This window comes from Varroa destructor, unplaced genomic scaffold, assembly GCF_002443255.2.
Source record: "Varroa destructor unplaced genomic scaffold, Vdes_3.0 BEIS01000007.1, whole genome shotgun sequence".
NCBI lineage: Eukaryota > Metazoa > Arthropoda > Arachnida > Mesostigmata > Varroidae > Varroa > Varroa destructor.
This window is the reverse complement of record NW_019211460.1, coordinates 14,688,245-14,706,545: the sequence shown is the minus strand read 5'-3', so window position 1 is coordinate 14,706,545 and position 18,301 is coordinate 14,688,245. Positions and strand designations below refer to the sequence as shown.

Genomic DNA, 18,301 nt, shown 5'->3' with positions numbered 1-18,301 from the left:
TATCTGCTGTGGGTGATAGCACATGCGCTATTTGGATGCTTCAAAAACTGTATTTTTTAATTACGTACATACATATACGCTCCATTGAGCTTCATCAAGCCCTTGAATGTCAACTTCATCAAGCTCCTTGCTCATGACGTGAATATACTTTACCTAGTAACGGAAGTGTCCAGTACTTCATTGTGTATACTGATGTTAGATTGTTTCACACGACTCCACCCGCTGATCTGAGCTCCGTTGTGTGAAAGGCGCCATAGTTAAGCTTGAATTTTATGGGCTTACATCGTTACATACAATATTTTGATCCGCACACTGTTCGGCTTAATAGATATGACTATATGCAAGCAAAAACCAATAACCTCCCAGTGGTAAACTGCGAAAAAATATTAGACTTTAGAACAGCTAACGCACGGATGATTGGTAAATTGGGTGTAATAAAAGGTCGTATTCATGAAAATAGGCCACTACCAAACTAACTATACGTTTTCAATGACAAGCACACTAGTGAGGAAACTAATATGGAAAAATGAGTCCTGACCAGAAAGCAGTCGATCAAACGTCCATGATTGTTTAGTTTTTTTTTTTTTTTTCGTATATAATCAGGCAAGGCGTGTAGCAAGCCGATTCTTCATGCATATATTTATTAAATAAAAATAACCTCTGACATAACAAAAATGACAACGTTGTAGGTAAATGCTGTAGGCAGAGTCACTAAGTGGCTACCATGTTAGATATCGGTACACCTCTATGTTACTAAGGATTAAATCTTAATCAGTAGACAGCCCTTAAAGACAGTCACAGACACGTCATCTTATACATGTCAAAACGCTCTAAAATGTACGTAATTTTTCACTGTTGTCATTTATTATATAGCTTACCAATTTATAACTACACAAAACAAATTAAGTCCAGGGTTGACGTTGAACGTCGTCGTTGCATCAAGTCCGTTTACATGAAAACATAAATCTCTGCATAGTTTTGTATATATTTTTACAGTATGTTGTGTAGCTAAATGATAAATAATCCAAACTGGAATTACAAGCTAGAATAACACGTGAAGCATATTGTGGCCCGAAAGCTATGGACATTGTTTTAGGCATTACGCGGAAATGATTCCGCAGCAACCTTGAATACTAGCTATGGGCCGTACGCGCGGGATAGATATTGCAGAGAGGTATACGTACAATTGTAATGTTTCTTACCCATCAGCCGTAATGATAACAAACCGCCATACATTATAATATATAGGGCATAGCTCGCTACGAATTATAGTAACAACATGAGCAATAATGGCAACAACAAGCCCGGAAGAGGACTGTGCCATTGTCCTATTGTTTAGCGAATCCAGTCCACCTTAAGAATTTTAACTAGTATTTCGTTTTCTTTCTACTAACTATTAATTGTACATATTTATAAAGTGAAGTATTAGAGTTCGCGAAAACCTTGTGGGGCGATCTGTCGCAGCAGACATGCATCCATTCGCGATATTTAGTACCCAAATTAAAAAAAAATTAATTCCTCTTGTAAAAACTTGGCGAAGTGATCTAGACGAAAAACAGGGTGTCGTTTTCAGAATTCGAGCTAAAAAATTAGCAGCTATTACCTAATAAGTTTATGCAGGACAAACCCCTTACCGAGACTATAGACTTCGTCTCATATGCGAAAACGAAAGTTGCCGTTCATAGACATTTCTAATAGAGTTCAGATTTGCAGGGGTCGACAATCATTAAAATGGCACGGAACGGTCTTTTAATGCACCTGGATCGTATGTGAACGGCACTGTATTACGTTTTATATCGCTTTATGCGTAGTTACTTTTAAAAGTCATTTACAATATTTTGAAAATATTTAAATGAAGCATAAGAAAATTTAAACGCGCCGTCTTGCATATATGTGTGTATATATATATATATTGTTTACAAATTACATAACTGTGGCTGGTTCTGTTAAAACAGAGAATAATTACCGCTAAGGTATTGATGTCGAATAAATTAAAATTCGATCATATATTCGTAGTGGGGTCTGATGAAGCATGGCGGTGTTCGACGTTCATGGCCTCTTGCAACAATTAAGTACAGGTCTATGTAGTAGAACATTACTATTATTATTTGAGGGGATATCGCCACTCGAGTCGAGTGGTAACGGGAAACACCACACGTATAGCTAAAGACCCCAAAACTTGTGAGCCTATTCATCCTTTTCTTGCATACCCTAATGCAAATACATACCGTTCATTAAACAGAGCATTGCTACTTTTCCAATCAATTATAAATTAAGTTTCGACTAGCCAGCATTGAACCAGTGTCCTGAACAAGCATTCATTGCGGTTGTCCGGTTACCGGCTGTGTTCCTTCTATCTTACTTGTATCTTGTTGGAGTCTTCACCTAGCAGCCTGCCGGTTTTATTATTTCGGCAAATCCGCTGCATTGTCCGAGTTATTCCTGTGCCCGTCGGAATTATTCAGCTGCACAAGTATTTTACTGTAACGTTAGAATCAACCTTTTGCTTCATATATGGACTTATGTCAAATGAAGTACAGGCTTCTTCTGCCGAGGCCCCATCATCTGTATCAATGCTTGACGGCAGTATCGGGTACAAAGCTCAAAACGTTTTAATTACTATCAAAATGTACACTCGTTAGTGACATATTAATGTGTTAATAATACATAATCGTACAGCCGCATTTGTTCACATAAATTTTATAACATCTGCATTGCGGTCTGTTTTTACCAGTTGCGTAGCCGTTCAGATCATAAAAACATTTGGACAAACGATATAACTGCCCAAATTGTAAATACTGTATATCGAAGATTTTATTAAAATTGTTTGTACCAATAAAGGTGTATTTATAAAACTATCAATTGCAAAAGTGCTTTTAACCATTTTCTAATTGTTGACCAAAACATCGTAGTGAGGCTGCCGATAAAGTTGCGGCCAAGTTTTAATCACGTATGTTTTATCCGAAAAACGAGGTTTATCCGAAAAAGGTATTATTATAATAACTTGAGGTAGGCAATCATGAAATGTTGTATGGATGCATTTAATTTATGTTACCTTTCAATTACTTGTGCTTTATAATGTTAATTGTTTCAAAGAGAGGGTCCACATGGGCAACATGAAAAATTCTGACCTCGAGAACAAACAAACAGAGGCAGATCTGCCGTTTGATGCTTTGAAGAATTTCAGACCTTTGAGACAGTCTAGAGCGCCCTTCGCCTCAAAACGGACGAGTACAGCTTCTTCCTTGCAAGTAGTCCCATTATCTTGTATTAGCCATACAAGAAATAACAAGATGTAGTGTCAGTATGCCACTCAATTCAGGCCGGAACCGTTTATAGAACTAGATAAATTTCAAGTACGCAAAAGTAGATGTAAGCATAGCTTCGCAGACTAGACCTTCTCTGTTCCATTGGAATAAACGCCAACATATTACGTAATTGGCCGTCTTACCAATTTCTTTATCGTTTGTTCCACAAAAAGGGTCTGGAATGTTATTCCAGTGGACTCGACGTATCGTCGCTATTTTCGATTTTCCCAATTTCGCTAGCATGGGTCAAACAAAACAATTCGAAAGTGCGCGTGATTTAAGGCGGATACCACCATATCGTTCTTACTTTGCAACTTTTTTTTTTCATTGTTCAGTGCGACAACCAGCTTTTTTCTCACCATTACTTTTCTCGCGGTAAACATTGCCTCGTATATGGTACCTACAACGTAAAGACGTCAGCTTCATCGTCGCCTACCGTTCCAAATGACATTATCATCACAGTAAGCGTAACTAATGAAGCTGCGTCGAAATTGTGAGGCCAGATATCACTGCATGCCCTCGTGAGGCCAACCGTAGAACTAAGCACAGTATTATAGCAAAAGTATGTCCTGATAACAATGACCAACCAGCAGCAACTTTGGTAGCTTTTTAACGGCACCAAACTTTCCGCATGTTACCAATTTCCCTTTGTGCAGCCAAAAGATTTCCCGGAGGTCGCCCATTATTTTCGCCAGAGACCGTCGCCAACGTTGTGCTGTCCACGAAGGGTAGGAAAAAATCGTCTCCTGTTCTTTATTTTTCAATCGATCATCACTTCAGTCTTCACTTCGTCGGCACCAAATTCATCAACTGCCGTCCACCTCGCCCTCCTTTGCTTTCAGTTCTTCGGGGACCTGCATGGTTTCGGTGGCTACTAACTGGCAGCTAGGCTAGCCACAGGCATGCGCTAACCCCCCGAAGCGACACCCCTCTTCTAAAATGCGGCGGTGATCCAGCCTCCCGCACCATTTCATATCAACGCTATATGACGAGACAAGAGGCATGGACATGTTTCACCTAACAAACGCAGAGCCCCCATGCACTGCTCGATCTATCGCTGATCTAACAGTAAACTATTCTTTTTTGGAAGCATAGCGGGAGCTTTGCGTTGGGGCTGCTGCTGGCAGCATCACAACCTCTAATAATGTTACGGCGACTCATGTTTTGATGGCCACTAGTAGTCAAAACACACTCGATTACCAAAAAAAAGAAAACCCCATACGCTATAGTATGTCGCGGGTACTGTGCCCCGACTATTGTATGACAGTAGCTGCTGCTATCACCAGTCAAGTGGTCGCAGATGCTGAAAAGACGCAGGTTCTGTTGCTGCTGTTGTTGTTGTTGTTATGGCAGTTGTCACGCATTCCAGGCGTGCGGTGTTAAGTAAGTACTGAAGTTCGTGCCGTCACCGAACGCCGGTCCCCATGCCGGTCTAACGGGCTACCTGCTCTGGCTTAGCCCAGTGCGGCTTTGTGTGTACGTACACAACAGACTTTTATTTCTTTTTCGTTTGCCCAAGGAAAGAGAGGAAGGGCATTCTTCATAAGGAAAAGTTTCACAGTTTTCTACTGTTTGCCTCCTGTGTACTGAAACTATACTGTGTTTGGCCATTGAACTGCCTATGATTGGTTATGCTGCTGGATCGCGGAGAAAACATGGACTTTCACTGGTTGAAGCTCCGGTAGCTAAGAGCAGCGGCGACGGCGACAAGACATCACTAGGTACAGCTGGCCAACAATCGTAATATGTCGTAAGACTGGAAAGATTACTGGCTGGACACTGCTTGAAGGATCCACAAAAGCGAACAACAATATAGACGCAAAAACAGACTTTCGAGCAAAAATGTGGGCAAAACTTCTCAAGTTAGATAGTGAGCGAACAAATTGTTGACGAGTCAGTGGTTCAGCTTCGGTGTCAGTTGAGCTACAATTCGCCTTGGCACTCGTGTTATTCTGACCTGAATTATCGATCTTGAAATTTTGTTGCAATATTTGTCACTACTACCTCTACCACCATGGCGCTGGTGGTGACCTATGCAGGAAAACCCTCAATCGATATTGATGCGGGCGCCCCTTAAGAGCGAAATGCGTCCCTGTTTCCGCCATTTAAGAAGAAGCAGTGCACTAAACAGTAACGTAAGCCGAACAGTTACTTACTTACGATTAATTAAGTATAAAATACTTCTCGCGTATGCTTAGAATAGTTCCACGGCTATCATCAAATCACAGAAAAAAAGTGTAGGAAATTCACAAGGACGATAGTACAGTTAATATCGGTGAGACCAAAGGAAGCAAGAAGTTCAAGTGAATCGTCTAGCTTTTACTAATGATGTATACAATTCTTTAGAGTCTCTATCTATATGCGATGTCCTGCTACGCTGCAGTAGAAAGAAAGGGTGTCCACCAACACTATGAATATATCTTAGCTTTGCCATTTTCCTAACGCTTGTGTTAATACTGTAATAATTTCGTTTGTATTCTAACAAATGTAGATCACCATATACATGCATTTCTGTATATATATATATATATATATATGGAGTTACATTATCGGTTTTTAACGTACATAGCCGTCCAAATAATCGTCGGTACGAATTGGCCAAGTTAAAAATCCCGATACGCTGCTCGGTCTGCGTTTGAAAGTAAGCTCTAGTGCAAAGACGAATCGCTGGCTTTTTACGAGTTGAAGCTTTTCTTGGTGATTGAACTCTCGTAACATACCAGTTGCGTTGACGACCTTGTACGTGCAACCATGTTTGTATTAGTTATTGTGAGCATAATTGATTGTCTATAGATGAGTGTATCTGGTCTGGGATGACTGTGACGTATGCGGTCGACGTATTCTTGACTTCATTACTAGCCGTCCGTTGCGATTGCCTCAGAGACGAGGATAGATGTCCAACAGCGAGTTTGCCCCCGATTCCTGGGTGTCGGCCGGTAATCGTTGCTTTTTTTACGCATCGCCATCCCTCGCTCGTCCATAGCGCATTGATGCTCATTTTTGTTACAGAAGAAGCTATTTTTTTCCCTGTGTGACGCAGAAGCGTTCACTTTATTTTTTTATTCCGCAAAAATTTGTTCCGCAAGGAACACGATGATTTCTCACTGAGACGTGGCGTGCGCGCGTAGAGATTGAGAGGACATCAAATGACCGAAGGGAGCGGAAAGCCAAGTTGAATATAGAGGCTTACATATTGAGCCATTTTGTGGTATAAATATAGATTTCGCTTACCGATTTTCGAAAAGTGTTCAATATGGTTCGATTTACGGCCTATGTTTGATTGTCAGCCGGAAAACTTTCGTGATTTTTTCTATAAGGGATTATTAATTATGTTAATAACTATGGCTTGCGCTATGTGGATTTCCAATAATAATAATTTTGTACTTATTCTTATAGGCGGACAGCCCGCGGATTCGAAGTAATGATCAGCATTTTACCCTATTGATACAGATACTGAATTGAAAATAGTGCTTTATTGTTGAACGCATATATTTTTACATTGGTGCTTGTTGAAGCCTACTATTACAGTTACTACTAATCAAATTGATTTACAAATCATTCTTATAGCTGCCTTTGACAGCCGTGAAGCGCTATGTATCTCACGATCTTACAGCATCTAATAAAATGATATCGGTCCTGGATAGATTTCATTTAAGCAATTTTTCGAAATAGATCAGTATCTGCATAACGGGTACACGCACTAGGTGTGAACGTTTGAGAGCGCAGAACTGCTGTCGATATTCTGTATCTTCGTTTTTTTACGAGGTTTCAGATTTGATCGCTTCTGATAATTCATGTTTGTATCATAGCTTCCCAAATCAAGACGGTCATTATTTGCGCGTGATATGCTTCACTTGTTACTGTGTGTAATATAGAGAAGAAGAGATATTCGCCGACGAAGTCACGCGCGCACGTAATCACTGGATGCCTCAGCGTCGCATGGCCCCCTTTTGGCGGATCAACGAACCGTTTAAATCGCGTCTACAACATTACTTTAGTACGTACACTTATGCTACATGCATCTATGAATGCAGATGATGCACGATGCTTGCTCGGTAAGCTCGATCGCACTTTGCTTGTTACCTAGAATCGTTTTAAAGCGGCAGCGCCATCAATGGCAAAATCAATTAATAAATTATGGCAAGAACGTTGTGATACATTTCGGCTGATCGTACGATGAAGCAAAACAAAGCACACAATGCGTCCATTCACAATTAATAATTTTGGATGTTTTAATATAATTTCTCGCTGACTAGCTTCTATTTGCAACAACGCCCTGTAGTATCGCGGAGTTGCATTCATTTTGCCTTCACGCTTATCAGCGAGTAAAAACGAATTTCCGGCCGATCCCAACCTCAATCTCTTTATACATTGTCAGACCGCTGCAGTAGTGTGCTGGAACTTTTCACCTTTTCACCATCGTGCGCCGTAGTAACGTGTAGCTTACATGTTGTTTCCTCGCTACATTGTCGAAATTAACTTACTGGTTTCTCAGATCAGTAGCCACCATTATTTCTGCCTTAGGTAATCATTATTACTCACCATCAATCCCAGGTGCCACATCTGGGTCGAGTTCAACCAACATCGTGACGCATGCGGGCCATACCGTACAGTGCGTTCGTGGCTCTATTCCTTGCCCTCTAGTTCTAGCCGCAAGCCTTTCTGTTTTGTCCACTTGGCTTGTTTGTTGCTTCTTCCAACGCAGAAAAGGACCTATCGCATTTCTGTTCACTGTGTGTTTTGATCTTTGGTGGCCTTTCAGCTATTAAAATAATTATTAAACCACTTAAAACTACTAAACAACTATTAAAAATCGCTTTGCCCTCACTAGCAATGGAGAGCCTGGCGACGGCCAGCTGTACGGGATAATTCTCGTTGCCCACCTGGGGGATCGCACGGCCCAACCCCATATGTGTGGGGCCGTAATTCTACTTCTCGCGCCCCTGTCTAGCTCGCTATTTGCCTATATCATAACGGGCGCACCTCTAACCGATGCCTACGTTGGAGGTATCAACAGAGCAAGTTTCGGTTACGTCTTTCTCGTGGGTTTACCCTTTTCATCGCCCAAGTTTCTTTGCTCGCCTATCTTTTCTACGCTAATTCCCTTGCAGCTTCTTTATAGTCGAAACAGATGCTGACGATGACTTCCGTCATCTAATGCTGCGGCCGTATAGAGTTTTATGACTCGGACTGCACCGGTTGGCGATCTAGAATAATTTCTCAGCAGGTCTTAAGTGGTTTCATTGAGTGATAACAATAATAAAATACAACCCAACGCTGTTTTTCCTCAATTGTCCTGATGATCGGGGACAACGAGACATAAAGAGTCGAAATTTTTACATTCAACGAATGTGCAGGCCGGATATTTGAGGGGCGCAATCAAAGCAGGCTCTGCTAACAGTAATAACAATCATCTCGATGACTGATCGAGTCTGATTGGAATAATGCTAATGACAATCGATATTGTCTAATAGAAAATACAAAAGGAAATCAATCTGATTTTCACGCCTATGCTTTATATACATGAAAAATTTTTACGGAGTGCCGTCATTGTGGCGCGCACAAGACACTGATAGTTCAGTGATGAGTTCAAAATAAATCGATTTATTGCATATTTGGTCCATCCCGTTGTTCATAACTAATTAGCTATTGATTTTTTGTGTCAAATAAAAAAAAACCGTAACCAACTCATATAAACGTGTTTGAAAAGGTCGACCTAACAAAAAGGACGATAATTTTCCCTTTGCCGTAGCGTCCATTAGCCAGTTTCTTTTCTATTATTGTTATTATTATATTCCCCTTGTTATATTGAATAATGTGCTCTAAAAAAAAAAATAATTCGGTCCGTTTGCCCTCCAAAAATTACGATGAGCCGTTGGTACGCCACCTAACGGTGGGCATACGCTGTTAATTTTACTAGGTAGGCCACAAGTCAAACAATAATTATTAAATTAAAACTATTCAGTTTGCTACTGACAGCTTAATTAATAATTTCAAAGGATTCTATGGTCCTTTTCAAATCTTAATCATTGAGGCTTTCAGATATCGCGCCATCTGAACGTTTTTTTTGGGAATCAAAATAGCATTTTGTAGATTCTGTAGGAATCAGAATAGCCTTAATGGCTATCCGAACGAACTCAAGTGACAACAGTTAGTCAAATAGGTCAAACTCTTGGAACGATTTCCTGTACCTGTGTATCAATTTTGACGAAATAAATGGGATTTGCTATAACTTACTTTACAGGATACCATAAAGACAGTGGATTGCTTGAAAAACACGATCCTTTCAAATAAGTTACTCCATTAGTAGTACTTTCAGCATGATTCGTCCGTAGCTACCCAGTGGCAAAATCGGTAAGCCGGAAATACGGTTCTTGAGTTCATGACAATGAGCGGATACACGGCATGACTTTACGGTGTCTGAACCTACGGACAATCAAAAAGACATTTTTTACAGAAAAGGAATGAAACAAACGGTAAGATAGATTAAAGTATTTGCGGCGTCTAACTAGATCATATATCTTCTCATCGATAATGCATGCAGTATCCAGAAATGGCAGGTGTTTGTCTATCATATATATATATATATATATATATATATATATATATATATATATATATATATATGACAATTTATCATTCCGACTATTCGATCGGCTCCAGAAGCTCACGTTCACGAGATCGATTTAACTTTATAGTCGTAGCATTAGCCAGTCTACCTCTCCCGTCCGATAATCCAGCAGTCGTTAACCACTACCGCTTCGCCTGCGCTAACGATCTTCACAGCGTCGTAGCAGCAACAAAATACGTTTGTATACTGATCACTCTATTAAATGTGCCTTTTCTCAAGATGGCGTATCATATGATGTCCAATTCTGTAATAAATCGGAATGAGCTTTTCGACATTTGTTCCTGTGAGCTATGAAATTCAACGCTACTTGTCGGGTATGTCCTATACGAAACAATGTCAAAATTCAATCTCTTCAATAATGGTATGGTTGAGGTCATTTTAGGCTCTTGGCATCTTCTTGATTCTCTTCTATAGCGAGAGGCTCTACAACGTGTATATTCCGTCTGTAAGTGTTCAGTCGACGTTGGTCTTATGATCGCTGAGCGACGCACCGATTCGGGCGCGGGAATTTTCTTCTCTAACGGGGGAATCTTCTGAATTCGTTATTCGATCGAGTCCTTCTCCTTCTTATCCTAGCGCGTATTTTCCGTCCATATCGTGCTGCTGCTCGTATTATCATCATCATCGGCCGCAGCAGGGGCATGAGTTGATTTAGACAAAGCTGCATGTGCAGTATTTGTGCTCCAGAGGCCGCTACGGAGCTTGTGGAGCCGGACACAGCATCATATAGTTGTGTATTCGTCTTTGTTTGGACTATGTGTTGCGATCAGCGTTCTGCTGGAGATGACTGCTTCGTGGACTTCAGCCACGATGATAGCGGCCACGACACCATCACTTCGCGCGTAATTCACTCTGTTGATGTTTTTTTCCGTTCCGGTGACGCTGACGCAAGTTCGGTTGGTTGAATTTGGCTGACTGAGTGGCTTTCGGGCGGAAAGCTCGATTCGGTGCCTCGATAGATGGATGGTCAGGCGGCAGACAGGCACCACCCAAAATAGACCCGCGCCTCTCTTGGTGAAATAGTCTAATATGGTAGTCCGAACATTGGCAGTGGCACCCACGGCTGTTGTTGCTTTGAGCTTCGCTGCCGATGCGGATAGACACGGTGGATTTCGAGTGGTGGTCATCGTTGAAAGAGAGCCTGGACGATGAAGCGAGTGCAGAACTCTATGAGCAGTGTCACGCTAGCGAGGTCGCCAGGCGTGACATAAACAGACGGCATCGCACATCGCGCAACCGAAATACCGAAGATCGCCCATGTGTCTCATTGAACAAATGAAGAATTATAGCAGAAAGCGAAGGAGAAACAGCTCGATCTTCGGCTGTAAGAAGACGATAAAGTAAGTCAGAAAAATATATAAAATCATGACATTTGGTCCTGCGCTGCCATATGCATCATAATCATACCATTATCAACGCCACCGTCTTCATCGTCAACAAAAACCTGGGGAATTCATCGAAATTTATTTACTTGCTAAGCCTATAATCTTCTTAAACAGCTTGATCAGAAAGCTAGTCGTGTATAAAAGCTGATTAACTATTGTATATCTAAATATGATCTAATATGTCATTATAGCTATTTGCATTATTATTTGATGTGGTAAATTTGGATATATTGTATGAAGGTTGCGGACCAAAAACGAAAGGCCGGTTGATAGAGTTAATTTGATAATCATGCAAAAATCTTAGGTGAACTATGTTAAAATGCCGGATTTGGCAGCCTTTCCTCATATCCGTGTCACACACGCATGCCAGTAGTTACGTATCGCTTGGTAATAGTCGATGCGTTCATTATATTTCTACATAGACCGCCACCTTTCAGTGAAACAACACCCGAAGGCAACAGTATACTATTTATTAGAAGATAATCAAGATTAGCGCTCTTCTGTTTAGGCATTTTTCATAGCGATCCGTCCTTCGATCCTGAGATTCGGCCGCGATCGTACCATCGCACAAAAAAAGAGAGAGACGAACGAAAATCTTACGAGGATAACATAACCTCACGCAAAATCCTTCACAGAAGCGAAAGCTTACTTTCCTCATCGTAATGATTATATTTTTCAACCAAGGAGATACTGCGTGTGTGATTCTGCTACTGGCTACAACTTTCGATGTAGAACGTAGTGACTGCTGGCTCCCGGTGGCGACCTCGTTCAACGTCAGCCATTTCGTGCATAGAATTATTCCGACCAATGTAATCTCCGATTATAGAATGTCCTTGGTGACCGCTCATATGGATCGGCCAAATCTCACCTGGAATTGTTGCTATACTATTCGTCAACACTCGATGTCCGACGAATATCTGGATAGCGCATCTGTTAGAATGCAAAAAAACACGCGCGCATCGCTTATATACATATATCTTTACGACTGGATAATCATTAAGCGATGGAGACGACAGCATCAACGATAAACATCAGTCGCAATGAAAATGGCGGAATCAACAACAATATAAAGACGGCACACAGGATAACGTGGTGATACAAAATGATTATGCAGAGGTAGTTGACGCAATTCTATAAATCTGCAGGTAGTCGCACACAACACACAACGATCGTTAAGTTAAGTTGTATTAACAGAACGGGTGAAATGCCGCACTCGAGCAGACCTTTCAAACAAACGGCCTGATGATTCTTTTTTCTTAATAATTCAAGACGATGGGAAGGCATAGACAAATCACAAATGATCTAAAAAAGAAACAGAGACAAACGCCCTAGCCAGCTGTACACGACGCGAACGCACATGGCCACTCTTACAAAACTGAGTCAGATTTCGAAATTATTCACAGCACGATAAACAATACCGCCAGACCGCTTATAGCTTCAAGCTCTTGGCTGATTCATTAGTCAACTCGTGATGTAAAACAAAGTCGCTTTGGATGTACGTTCACCTTCGGTGCAAACGGTCTGGGCGTACTAAACGCTAGAACCAGGGGCCAAATGATACATTTCACAAATCGAACCACTCCAAATACAGACTCTCGATAGACATTTTCAATTATCTTACTCTCCGATGCCACAGTTCGCTATTTTCATTGTCAGGGCTTGTTGGCCGCTCACCTCTAAACCGTGTTACGCTTCGAAAATCACGATACAGCTTCCAATATTTAAATAAACGATTTTGTTAGTGTGATGTATTTGATAGTAATCCAGCAAAAGCAGTGTCTCTTCTTTTATGTATCCTTTCCGCTAGCATACGTTTCTTAACGCAACTTCTATTCCGGTCAAATTTTCTAATTGGATCCACTATATTATATCAACTAACAGTCCACAGTGCATCAGAGGTACACAACTGTTATCGTTCAACCATCTGCCTATTCGTATATGACTAATCCAGTTCGCCGTTGTTTCTCATAGGGTTCATGCTGTAGATACTCGGCTATCCTAACAAGCGGACCTATCTGTATGTATATACTATTTACTTACCGACGCAAACGGAACCGTCACACACGCAGGGGTTCTTCTATGCATGCCACTATATAAGACCAAGGCTAGCAACTACTATTCAAGAAGCTTTACTGGATTTTCTGGATAAGCAGACCGTTAGCTGTCCGTTTGCTCTGATTGTGCATTTCGTTAAAATACAATTTGTAAAAGCAGCAGCAGCAACGGTTTTGGCAACGGCGACCAATGACGAAAGCGGCGTCAATCCCAGCGCCGGAGCAGCTAGAAGGGCATTATTGGCAACGGTGTGTATGTGGGGGGCAGCCTGAGCCTGACGGCAACGTTTGTGTGAAGAGAGGACAGGGCGTTCTTCGAAGATCTCATCTTCGCTTATTGCCTTCCGTGGTCTACCAGTCGAACAGGTATTTATTTGTACGTCAGTGTTCACGAGTCCATTGAAGCACCCATTAAGCCGGCTTAGTGATTCAGCGATGGCGTCCGATAGCGATTTGCGTTTCGTACGGGACTGGCTAAAATTTCAATAAATGACTGGTCACTTCATTTCCACCTATTCTTTTCTGCTTCTTTCGCTAAAGTGGCACACAACAATGAATATTTCTAATTGAAACCTGGACTAATATATATGTATTTATATTTCTACAAATATCATTGAGACATATACAAAATTTAGACATGGAAGACATAAAAGTCATAGAACAATAAAAACGTGCCGATAGAATAGATTATAAGTGCATCATTGTCTCTTCGTTTGTAGCGCCAATGTCGTCGCACCCCACCGTAATGCGATGTACTTTAGCAACCTAAGCCTTCTGTACCGCTTTTGTCTGCGACTTCCGATCCGATCCGATCCGATCTGAAAAATCGTCTCAACGGTGCGCTCAACAGTGGAAAATATTCAAGTCATGATTTGAAATTTAACCATTTTGTTACAGAGACGATGTAGATATCCATTGAAGCTCGCCGAATAAAGGATCACCGATAACAGATAACAATGCATAATTCTGTGAATCCATTTATGTAGTGCGGGGCTAGCACTACCGGAAGCTATGATAAGTATGTATTATGTTCTATTCCGTGATGACCTCGATTTCGGCGAAGTTACCATTTACAAGCTGAAGGTGTACGTACAGGTGCTGTGCATAACAGCCACTTAAAAATTATGCATTGGTAAGTTAGCATGTACGTACGTTGAATTGGTTTCTACTAAACTTCTGTTTCGTGTATACTGTATATAGGCAACTGGGTAAAGGACCACCATATACAGACCTGTCTTGTCCAGAACAGCCACAGACCACAGCCAACGGTTGTGTGCAGCTGCAACAACAGCAGTAGAAAAAAAACACTAAGAGGTTTTAGCCCTGGGCAGTTCACTACAAAATTAAAATAATCCTACAGTATAAAATTGAATCTAATATATATATGCACACATCTAATATATTGGTAGCAGGCACAAGTTCTGCATCCGCATGTCCTCATGTACGCCCCCCACGCAACAATGAGATCATTAAATAGATCTATTCTTGCGCATATCAGCAATGCCTCTTTTCACGTCAACCAAAGCAGACGCACGCGCATAATGTTTGTAATTTAATTCAAAATATGAAACTGTACTCATACGAACATACGTTTATATACATGTGTGTGTGTGGGAAGTGCTAATACTAACAGTACGCGTAACTTTATATGGTAATAGATAATCTGCCATGGAAGCGGCGCGCTAACCGGAAAGAGGAGAACAGGTAACCAAGCAGAGCGGACTACTATTTTCATGACCCCTCACCGAAAGCCGCCGCAAACAAAAATTAATGAGAACGTTAATAATCAACTGAAAGAATCACATGGATCCATTGTATTTGAAATGAATTAAGCGACAAATGTGTGCTTCCAGTAAATTCCTCATGACTTACTTCAATCCTGATTTTGAGTTATAAGAAACCTGTGTCATATAACGTAAATTAAATTGTGAGTAGCACGAACCAACAGCTGGTCGGTTTTAATATAGGGTATGTCCTCTTTTCCCTCAAGGTAAACATAAAACTACATCGTCATGGCGCAATAACAGGATCCTTCTTTTCTAGTTAACATGGACGACAGCGAGGTACAGTTTAAAAGCACAACAGATTCAAGCTCAATGGTTCAATGCAAAAAATACCTTTTCTCTAAAGACGCGACTTTTGGGGGACAGAAAAGTCATGCACACGTTTTAATCGAGGGAGAGCAAGAAAGACGGCAGCGCCGCATTGCACCTCAGGCTTTTGTTCTTCAGCCCTGGCCAAGATGTTCCGTATAATGTGCTCAAAACCCTTTGCATTGCTGGCTTTATATACGTCGATAGCAATAATTGTCTTTGTCGCTTTTAGAAAGCAGACCTTTTTGTTACATATATATATTCACTATTTATTATGATCACAGCTTCAACTCGGGTCCTCAAACTATCACAGAGCCGTTTGAGATGTTCCCTTTGCAACTTTGCGAACGCTTTGTTAATAACGAGAGCGAGTCACTCGGCGGTATCACGTCGCGCCTTATTGGTCTGTCGGCCAATAGCGCAGTTCAAATCTAGGCCGTTGACGGCCAAATGTGCCCATCCTAGAACATGGCTGTTCCCTAAGCAACTGTGACTTTGCATCCAACGGCTTCTATAAATGCCCTACGGAAGACTTTGCCCCTAAAGACGCAGTCTTCTGCCGAACACTTCGGCTGTGTAGACACAGTGGCATGAAGCTTTGTAGAACATGTACATAGGCTTCTCTAGTGATTCGCCTATTTGTCGGGAAGAAGGATGGTAGCGTGTGGTGTGCCTCACTAGATACCATACTCAAACTTTGATTTTACCCACAGAAAACACATCCTCTGGCCCGTGAGTGAACACGCCATTATTTGTTGTTCATTAATCCGTTAAAGATAAAGAACTTCTCGTCAGAGCAAAATCGACAATGATCTGCTGTTGTATTCTTGAGCAGATCGAACAGTAAATAACGCCGGTCAAAGCTCTTTGCTTCATTGTCCTCGAGAAGCATGTGTCTGGCCTTTATGACGTACGACATGTACCTGGGAACAGGCCACGACGTCGTGCGACCACTCACATCCAGTTTTTTCGCTACTGCGCTGATCAAAATAGCGGGATCATTGGAAATGCAGTTTTAGAGGGCCAATAATGAACTTGGCAGTCCGTACTTTTCTTTCTCTAATGTGAATTTTCCGTTGTTGGGACCTGCTGCTGCTGCTGCTTCGGCAGCCCTATGTTTATTTGCGACATGGGACAGTGTCGATTTGGGGAAATACGATAAGCTGATAATCTCAGCGGGGATTCGTTCAGCTGATTTTCGTTTCTATTCTGAAAACAACACACTGTTGAAAGACCTGACTTTTGTGTAGTAATGGATAAATACATATTCACTACGAGGAAGAGTTCGTCAAAGTACCGTATTCTGTGTGTGTACTACTGCAAAATACATATAGACAAAAGTTGATTTTCTACTGATTAAAGTCAAAGTAATAGCATGCTAGCGTCTATTAGTTATCAAAGATAGTAAAGATCTTCCGTATACGCATCTAAAGATACAAGATGAAGTCGGTCGGTCCTTCAACCGCTTCTCTTGTTATTACAACTATTACAACAACAGTGACGATCCGAAGTAGCAAAGCATTACTTTAGCTATACAACATAGCTGATGTACATAGAGTAAAGATCACGGTAGAAATCAATCTGCGGCACCCGCTAATTATCCATCAGAACGGGTACATATCGAATTTATTACCTGCCATTGCCGAGTTTCCCCCGATCGAAATCATCACCAGCAAATTATTTAATAAGCCAGCAAGTTTCGATTGTACGTCTATGTTTTACTATTGCAGGACATCATGTTGTTAGTATTTCCGTTATTGTTTTAGCCTAACTATCTGCATTTTCTGTACATTTATCGAGACGTGACCATAAGAGCGGGTGTTTGTAAACGCAGTGTGCAGCTAGCCAGCCAGCTAACTATCTAATGATCATGGCGGTATTCATTTTTTTTTTGCCGATTTCCTGATTGCATCACCTATGTACATACAATATGTTTGTTACAATTATTCGACTTAACGTATTTGTCAATGATGGCATATGCCCATCGTAATAAAATTACTAAGCGAAGCCTGACCCTGGTGAGGAAGCCATCTTTATTGATTCATCGTCAACAATATGTAATACATTTAATAACATGGTGTCAAGGGATGTTTGCTTAGAGTGTACCAGCAAAAAGCGTATGCAATCCACACAGTTATACCTGCGAGAATAGATGTACCACTTCAATCTATCAAAGTTGATATAGTTGAAGATTGCTATCTCCTGGGGTTGTTTCATCAATGGAATTCCGCGAACAGCTTCAAATAAATAGGTCACTATGACTTGTAGCAACTATTGAATGGTGCTCTGTCCTAAACTATCCACATTGCATAGCCTCTGGGACACAAAGGCAAGCCAGATCGTTGAAATAAAGCAAGCGCAACGCTGTACAAGCATCAAGGAGCTACACCGATCGTTGGACGCCCTTTAAGTAGTAATGAATAGATAAAACACGAAGAGCACAATGGATTTATTTATGCATAGCATCAATATGTATAAAATTTCTTTGTTTGTCCTAATTAAACGGCTAGTTCAAATTTTGTAACGTAACGTAACGTAACGTAACTTTTAGAACCAGCACAACGTATTTCAAGCATTTAGAGTAAGGCAATTAGAACTTTCATATCTAAAATCTTTATTCAATTATAAACGGTGCTTTTTAACTTGGAGTTCTGCGGCACGCATATTGGCAGATTGATATCGTATTAGCAGATAGCAAATATTTAGACGTTTCGGGGTAAGATACATACTGAAGGCACCGAAAGATACGAACAAATACATATCAACTTGTATAAAAAGTTCAATAACTGCCACTTATTATATTAAAGCCTTAAGTTAGTTTGTTATTGCG

The 18,301-nt window shown here is 41.0% G+C and overlaps 1 long non-coding RNA gene across 1 annotated transcript; it reads right to left on the bottom strand.

The window, feature by feature from the left end:
* Positions 1–613: 613 nt before the first annotated feature.
* LOC147754358 (uncharacterized) lies at positions 614–12,836 on the bottom strand. Its single transcript, XR_015316398.1, has 2 exons — positions 12,193–12,836; positions 614–11,261 (listed from the first exon to the last, which is right to left on the bottom strand). It is a non-coding gene; the product is annotated as an uncharacterized LOC147754358 (long non-coding RNA).
* Positions 12,837–18,301: the final 5,465 nt, after the last annotated feature.